Source organism: Barbus barbus (assembly GCF_936440315.1).
Source record: "Barbus barbus genome assembly, chromosome: 27".
Lineage (NCBI taxonomy): Eukaryota > Metazoa > Chordata > Actinopteri > Cypriniformes > Cyprinidae > Barbus > Barbus barbus.
In genome coordinates, this window is record NC_136755.1 from 29150775 (window position 1) to 29159267 (window position 8493).

An 8493-nucleotide genomic window follows, 5' to 3' on the forward strand; every position below is an offset into this window, starting at 1 on the left:
ATAACTGGTTAGCAAAGCTTGCAGCTTTCACAACAGCTCTGAACGCAGGAGATCCGACCGAACGTACGACATGTTCCAGAGGTTCACACACACACACACAAACACACACACACACACACACACACACACACACCCGTGCACTGGGCATCAGCTTCAGTGGAAAATGTCATATCAGCAGGTGGGTTTGGACACAGCGTGCTCTATATTATTGCGGTAGGCAGGGATTCTGGCTACACACACACACACGCAGTGACATCATACACGCACACACACACACACACACACACAAACACACACACATGCGAAGGGTCTCCCACAGACCTGGCAGATAAAAGCATAACAAAGTTAAAGTGTTACCTGCCTCTCCCACCTCAGGCGTGTCACGGTGCCAAACACACGGAGACGTTTCCATGCCAACACTGAGTACATCAGCATGTATGACCACACGCAAAGACCTGATGTATCCAACACGCATTTTTACTTACATGCAACATCTCATACTGTATAAAGAGCATTATGTAGGTCCCATAATGCAATGCACCCGCTATTTACAGTGTAACAAAAGAACCAGAAGCATCATCTACTGTTCCTCAAAATTTATGACATTTCTACACAAAATTGGCTTAAAGTGCAAAATACACTATAATTAATAATTTTTCTAAGTTTAAAAAGAAAAAACCTAAAGGAGTATTTCTTACAAGATTTCAGTTTTTTACTTCGAAATTCCATGTTTAATTCAATGTGTTACTATTGGCGTTTCATTGAGTGCATATTGTTTCAAAGTAAATCCTACACCATTTTTTTTCCCAAAATGACCCAACATATGAAACATGCAACATAATACGGTGTGTTTTTGTCACATAAAGTCTAACGTATATAGTAACCTAGCATTGTACATATATTTACAGTAGCTCTATTGTAAGTGGCTTTGGACATAAGCATCTGCTAAATGCATGAATGTAAATGTAAATATTCAGTGCACTATGTAGTTCACTAGTATTGTGCATGTTTTCTTCTGCAGTTTTTAGTCTTTGTTCTAATCTCAGAAGATCAGAAATATTTCGGGTGACCCATCCAGATCTCTTCAGGCCTGCAGCATCACACACACACACACACACACACACACGAGGGCAATAATGATGGACCAGATGGGGTTTTTGAGCGAGCGGTTTAGACGAGCTGCGGGTGGCTCATGAAGGACACACACACTCACACACACACACACTCACACACACACACACACACACACACACACACACACACATGTTGGTTTTTGTGGTTTATGGGGACTCTCCATAGGCGTAATGGTTTTTATACTGAACAAACTGTGTGTGCTATTGCCCTACACCAACCCTACACCTAAACTTAGTCCTCACAGGAGACTTTGTGCATTTTTAGATTTTCAAAAAAACACCATTTAGTATGTTTTTTAAGCCTTTTGAATTACGGGGACATAGGCAGTGTCCTCATAAACCACCTTCATATTGTAATACCTCTGTCATACCCATGTCATTATACAAATTTGGGTCCTCATAAACCACATAAACACACACACACACACACACACACACACACACCAGGACTGACGTTCACCGCTGACTCACTGAAGTACCAACAAACTGTCCTCTGGGTTCAAAGAAAACTGATTTTTATCAGCCAAGTGTTAAAATATGAGTTCTCAGTGTGTTTGTGCATGCAAATGTATGTGTGTGTGTGTGTGTGTGTGTGTCTGTGGAGGTCAAAGGTTTCTGCAGGTCCTGCTGGAGAGTAAACGTGCTGTTAAAGCTGCTGTGTGTGATGCTAGGTTATTTTAGTATTATTTACATTCTATTATAGTTTTTATTCATATTTTAAATTAGCTTTTATTTTTATATTTTCAGTTTCTTCATTTTAATTTTAAATTAATTCTTAATCATTAATACTTTTTAAAGGGGTCATGACATGAGAAATCTAACTTGCCTTGATTTTTTGGCATATAAGAGGTCTTTGTACCATTAAATCATCCTGCAAGCTTGAGAGCCTAAAGGGACAGTTCACCAAGCAGTTCATTCTGTCATTAATTACTCACCCTCATGTTGTTCCAAACCCACAAGACCTTCGTTCATCTTCAAACACAAATTCCGAGAGTATGCAACGTATGTATGTGGATACGTTGTTTATGCTCAGATCAAAACGTAAACAACGTAAACAGTGTATCCACGTACGTTGCTGCTAACACAGAACATCATTTGTTGTTTACGTACGCGATACTCTCCAAAATGGCAATATAAGGTGACGCGGAGAAGACGAATTGTTGAATAAAGTCATTATTTTCACGTTCTTTGCGCACAAAAATTCTTGTTGCCTCGTGAAATTACGGTTGAACTCCTGATGTCACATGGATTATTTTAAAGATGTCCTTGCTACGTTTCTGAGCCGTGATCGTGTAAGGATCCTAGCTGTCTATAGATTGTCAGAGAGCTCTCGGATTTCATCAAAAAATCTTAATTTGTGTTTCCGAAGATAAACGAAGGTCTTGCGGGTTTGGAACGACATGAGGGTGAGTTATTAATGACAGAATTCTCATTTTTGGGTGAACTATCCCTTTAAGACATTAGTCTTTAGAAACAAAGCATTTATTTAATCAAAGCTTGTTTTGGATCCGAGGGGCAAGATGACGTCACCCAGACACAAACATTTGCATAAACTCCGCCTCCAGAGCAACATTGATGAATAGGATAGTCGTCTTCTCATCATAGGCCCCGCCCACCACCGTTCAGCCGCTAATGGGGTGGTGATGGCGCAGTGGATAAGACACATGCCTTTGGTGTGAGAGACCTGGGTTCGAATCCACTGTGAGACACCAATGTGTCCTTGAGCAAGACACTTAACCCCCTAGTTGCTCCAGAGGCGTGCGACCTCTGACATATATAGCAATTGTAAGTCGCTTTGGATAAAAGCGTCAGCTAAATGAATAAATGTAAATGTAAATGTAATGGCTTGACACTTGATCACGCTGAATGGGAGAGTCGCATCACTGCCGCTGTCTTTTCTACACTGGATACAGTTACAGATGAGTGTTCACTTTCTGACACAGTCCCACATACTTGAGTCTGTCGTCAGGACCAATGCAGTGAAAGAACATTCGCTTTGACGTGTTTGGTTTAAACAGCTCGTTCACGTCTTTGTACAGATATCAGCGTAAGGAACAAGTGGATAGTTTATTTTTAATGGCACCCCGGATCGTGTCTGAGGATTGATTGAAGCGTGTTTTTTTGTAAACGAGGCTCAGTGTTGAGGCTTCACAAAGAAACATTTGTTAAAAGATGCTAGAAGCGGTGCTAGATCTCACTGCATCAACCATAAGTAAATGATTTCATAATGCTTTGTCTGGAAATGAGGTTTTATTTTGATTATGTTGTCACGAACACTCACATGCAACAGCGAGGGGGTATTGAGACTGTTTCCTATGCAATGATGTTAGCCAATCAAAACAGCGGCTGATTCCTGACAAGTCTTAAAGGACACGCCCCTTAAACAGGTCACTTTAGACAGAGAGTCAGAATGTGGGTTGAAAATAATAATTTTTCCACATATTTGTTTTGTTTGTTTGTATTTTGTAACTTTGTAAGGAAACCTCAAGGAACATTAAAAAAATAAAACATCCATGTCATTACCCCTTTAATATATATATATATATCACTACTTAGGTTTATTTGTACTTCAGTTTTATTTTTATGTTAGTTTTTATTTCTTTCCAGTAATTAATTTTATTTATTTTCAGTTTTCATTTTTATTTCTACCATTTTTTTTCTCCCTCTAATATTACTATTTAGTTTAGTTTTTTATTTTAGTTTTAGGTCAGTTTTTATTTATTTCCAGTTGGTTATTTTTAATTCTAATTTAGAATTAGTTTTTACTTTTATAGTTTCTGTTTTAATCTGTCATTTTACTTTAATTGTTAGTAAACACTTACATTTTTTAGTACTACTTAATTTTATTTTTATTTCAGTTTTAGTTTTAGATCAGTTTTAGTTATTAATTTTAGTTAATTAACCAAGGAAACATTTCTACTTAGCAAATATTTTTGTCAATTAACATGTTTTTAATAGTCTTTGTACAGAAGTGTCAGTTCAGTGTTTATGAGTCTCTAAGTCAATCATTGTTAGTTTAAGGTTTTTAAAAATTGATCTGTCAACTTCTGACTCACCCAATCATGTTAGTTCAGGGGCGGGGCTATCTGTATGACCGACCAATAGCAGACGAGGGTGGTGTTCAGGAAACCTGTCAGGGTTAGCGATGACCTTGCAGGTCTTGTACCTGTCTGAACATCATCTACTCTGATGGGCAGCTGTCGCTGTGAATCTCCTGGAGCTTCGTCCCAGCGCTGAGCATCATGGCTTCTGCACACCTGCAGGGTACAAATCAAATGCATGTTTGACTTCATGAGGAGGTCTTTATGGTCTCTCACCTCTCTCTCTCTCTCTGATGTCTCAAGCCCCAGGAGCAAAGCCTTTGCCCCCTGCTTAAAGGTCAACAACCCTAGAGAGAGAGAGATGGAGGAGCCTGATTACTGAACAACATTATACACAACACACACTACAGCTCTGTCCCCAAACAAATTAATCTAATATAGATTAAGCTGAGTGAAATAATTAAAATCAAAATTAAAATCTGTAAATAGAAATAATAATAAATACAAATGTATAAACAGATTTAATTTAATACCAAAATTAAAATAAATCAATAAATTAAAATATTAATTAACATAAATGTATACATTTAATTCAATACCAAAATAAAAATAACACAAAAATCTAATTAAAATTAATATATAGAAATGTTCAAATATAATTGTATGTAATACCAAAATAAAATAAAAAAATAAAAATAAAAATATATATATAAAGAAATGTATAAATATATTTTAATTAACATCAAAATAGAAATAAAATTCTACAAATAAAAATAATATATATTCCAAATCATCATGACGTTCCATTTCAGTGAGGATGATCTTGATCTGTCTAGAAACCTATGTAGGGCTTGAAACAGAGCTCACATCTTCTGTGCTGAGCAGCTCTACATACAGGATAGCAGGAGACCCGTCACACACACACACACACACACACACACACACACATACACACACACACACACACACACACACACACACAGATACACACACACACACACACACACACACACACACATATACACACACATACACACACACACACACACACACACACACACACACAGACACACACACACACACACACAGACACACACACACACACACACACAGACACACACACATACACACACACACACACGTTTTGTACTGTAATCCTCTTAATCTATCATTAAAACACTATGTAAGCCACATGATGTCTGACTGTGTTCACAAACACTGTAAGTCCAGTTAACATCACATCTATGAGACCTGTTACTGTAATGCATTAAAAAACTATTCAATGTATTAATAATACCTTAAAATACACCATATAATGAGCTGTATATGTGCTCTTTAATTGAAAGCACTTCTATAATGCATTATAACACCAATGTCATCATAATTTCTCCTATAAAGTGTATGATACATTAAAAATACACAGTCGACAACCAGTTTAATGTTTCATCAATTTAAAATAATTGCATTCTTTGAAATGATTTTTTACGTATATAATGCATTAAATTGTATGTATTAATATAGCCTATATATGAGAGTGTTAGATACATTTGTTAAATATTCAATATAAGCGTGTAAAATGGAAATAATGCAATATACAAGTATATAAAATTGCATAATGAAAGTATTTAATGCATTACAATGTGTATTATGAATTATATATATATATAGATGATTTTGAAGGAGGAACTTGAGCCATATCTACAGACCAGAAGATCACAGATCTTTTCACATCAGAGAATTAAAAACTAAAGTAAAAACAGTGGCAAAGAAACGCTGAAGCCACACTATCTCCTCTGGGTTTGTGTTTCTGAGTTATCAGTGAGGCTGGATGTTTCTGTTACATGTGCGATAAACACACACACACACCCCAGAGCTGCTTTCACAGTAACTAACCACACACGCCGGCAAACGCTCCTCAACAAGCGCACGGGACAGAGAGAATAATCCAAAGGAACTGGCCTGATGTCCTTCCCTGATACCTCGTTCACACCGAGACCTGATCAACATGACAAGCTGTCCCTCCACACACACACTCATGTGTTTAATACAGGCCTGTGTGTGTGTGTGTGCTCTCGGTGATCTGCTGCCGTGCTGCAATCTGGCTCTGATCTCTGAGCTAAACCCTTTGACACAGAGTTTTTAATTAAAACTACATTATGATTAACCAGGCAGAAGCCCCCCACCTGTGTCTCTCTCTCTCTGTCTGTCTCTCCATCACACCGTTTCTGAGCAGGTCTCTCTCTCTCTGTGTGAGTTATAGATGTGATGGCCTGAGCATCTCGATCACGTGATCATAACTTCATTTCATTATATATTGTAATGAAGATCGTGAACAACATCCCTGATCTGGTCGTTATTTAATTTAGATCGGGACTTCGGAGCAGATTAATGAATCTTTTGATTAAGATCAGAACTTCGGAGCGCGGAATATGAATTCTGATTTCTTTTTTATTAAAGAAGAAAACATCAAACCATAAAAGCAGTAAGGTATGTAAACAAATACACAAATGCAAATGCATTAAGAAAATTAACAGCAGTTTTCCTATAGTAAAAGTGTTGTAACCATGTTTTAGTTTTTTTATACCCACAGTTTTACAACAAAAACCATGGTTAAACTATGATTATGGTAGCAAAACCATGATTCATTTGTGGTTACCATAGTATTTGTGTGTGTGTGTGTGTGTGTGTGTGTGTGTGTGTTAAAACCATGGTTAATATTCATAAGGGATGTGTTGCCAGGTTAACAAACAAATAAACAAACAAACAAACAAACAAATAAATTTACACCTTAAGATGATTCGCAGAATGAATATAGAGATGAACTATATTAGATCATCTGTTAGGATGGACAAAACTTTGAGTAGTTTCCATGTACTTAGATCAACTTTGAGGAAAGAAAAGAGAGATTTAGAGCCAGTGAATGTTTGTTGTGAAATGTATGTGAACTTTAGCAAGGAGAATTAAGTTTTCCTATATTCTCTTTTGGGTAATCAAACAATCCAAAGAAAGCATCTTTAAAACAGAAAGAAAAGTCACTTACAAAATGAGATCAGATGAACATTTTAAAAAATGTCTGTGTGTGGTATATTGGCAAACAAGTGAATGAATCTTCAGACGAGACAAAATCTGCAACTCACTTCAATGTCTGACTTATGGTATACTATAATTACATCCATAAGCTTTTTGGGTTACACTTTACTTTAAGGTGTCCTTGTTACAGTGTAATTATATAATTAAGTATGGAGTAATATTAATTAACTACATGTACTTACTATATGGTTAGGGTTTGTCTCAGGGTTACTTGCATGTAATTATGCATAATTTATTGTTATTATAATAGTGAGTTATGGGTGGGCTATATGGCAAAAATATCCTATCACGATTTTTTTTAGAAATATCATGATTTCATGATTTTATCACGATACTTTGTCATGATGGTTTTACTATTTTGTCTGCACAGCCAAACTAATTTCCCTATTATAAAGACAAATCCTTTCAAGGTAACAAAATATAAAAAAGAATGGTTATTAAAAAATAAGAACAAAAATACACATTACAAATACACATAATATACAAATAAAATAAACAGTGCTTTATTTTCAACTACAATTAGGCATATTTAGCAGGAGCATTCAAGAAATTGAATGAACAAATATAACACGATTAAAAATCGTCATATCGAACACCCCTATAGTGAGTACATGTAACGCCTATCAAGGACACCTTAAAATAAAGTGTTACCGCTTTTTGTGAAATTTGGATTAACTGATTAATCTGTTGGTGGGCACACGGCCTAATGACCACCCAAAACATCGAAGCAACACACTAAAAAGCACCCAGAATACCTTAAAAACCACCCAAAGCATCCTAGCAACCACCAAGCATCATGTCCAGAAGATGAAGCATCAGTCAATGTAGCATCATCATGTAAAGCAGTTCCAGAGAGCAAACGTCAGCTCACAGCATCCTCACGTCTCTCAGAGCTGCTAAAAGCCACATCAGCTGCGTGAAGAGGGGTCAGAGGTCAGCAGGCTATAGGTCACCAACAGACACTTTGTGTGTAAAAAACACACCTCAGCTTCTTCAAACACCTCCATAAAGTTAAACTAGAAAAGTTGATTAGACTTTATGAATAACAAATGCATTCATATATGCACCCATAACTAACGCTGACAGTGATGAAGACTAGAAGTGATTTGTCATCATCCCGATCTGAATATTCAGGAGTCAGATGAGGTTGATTATTCTTTGTTGCTGCGCTTGCTTTCAGTCGTATTAATTAAGCAACACTGTTTTAAAGACAAACCGCGTGACGTGTT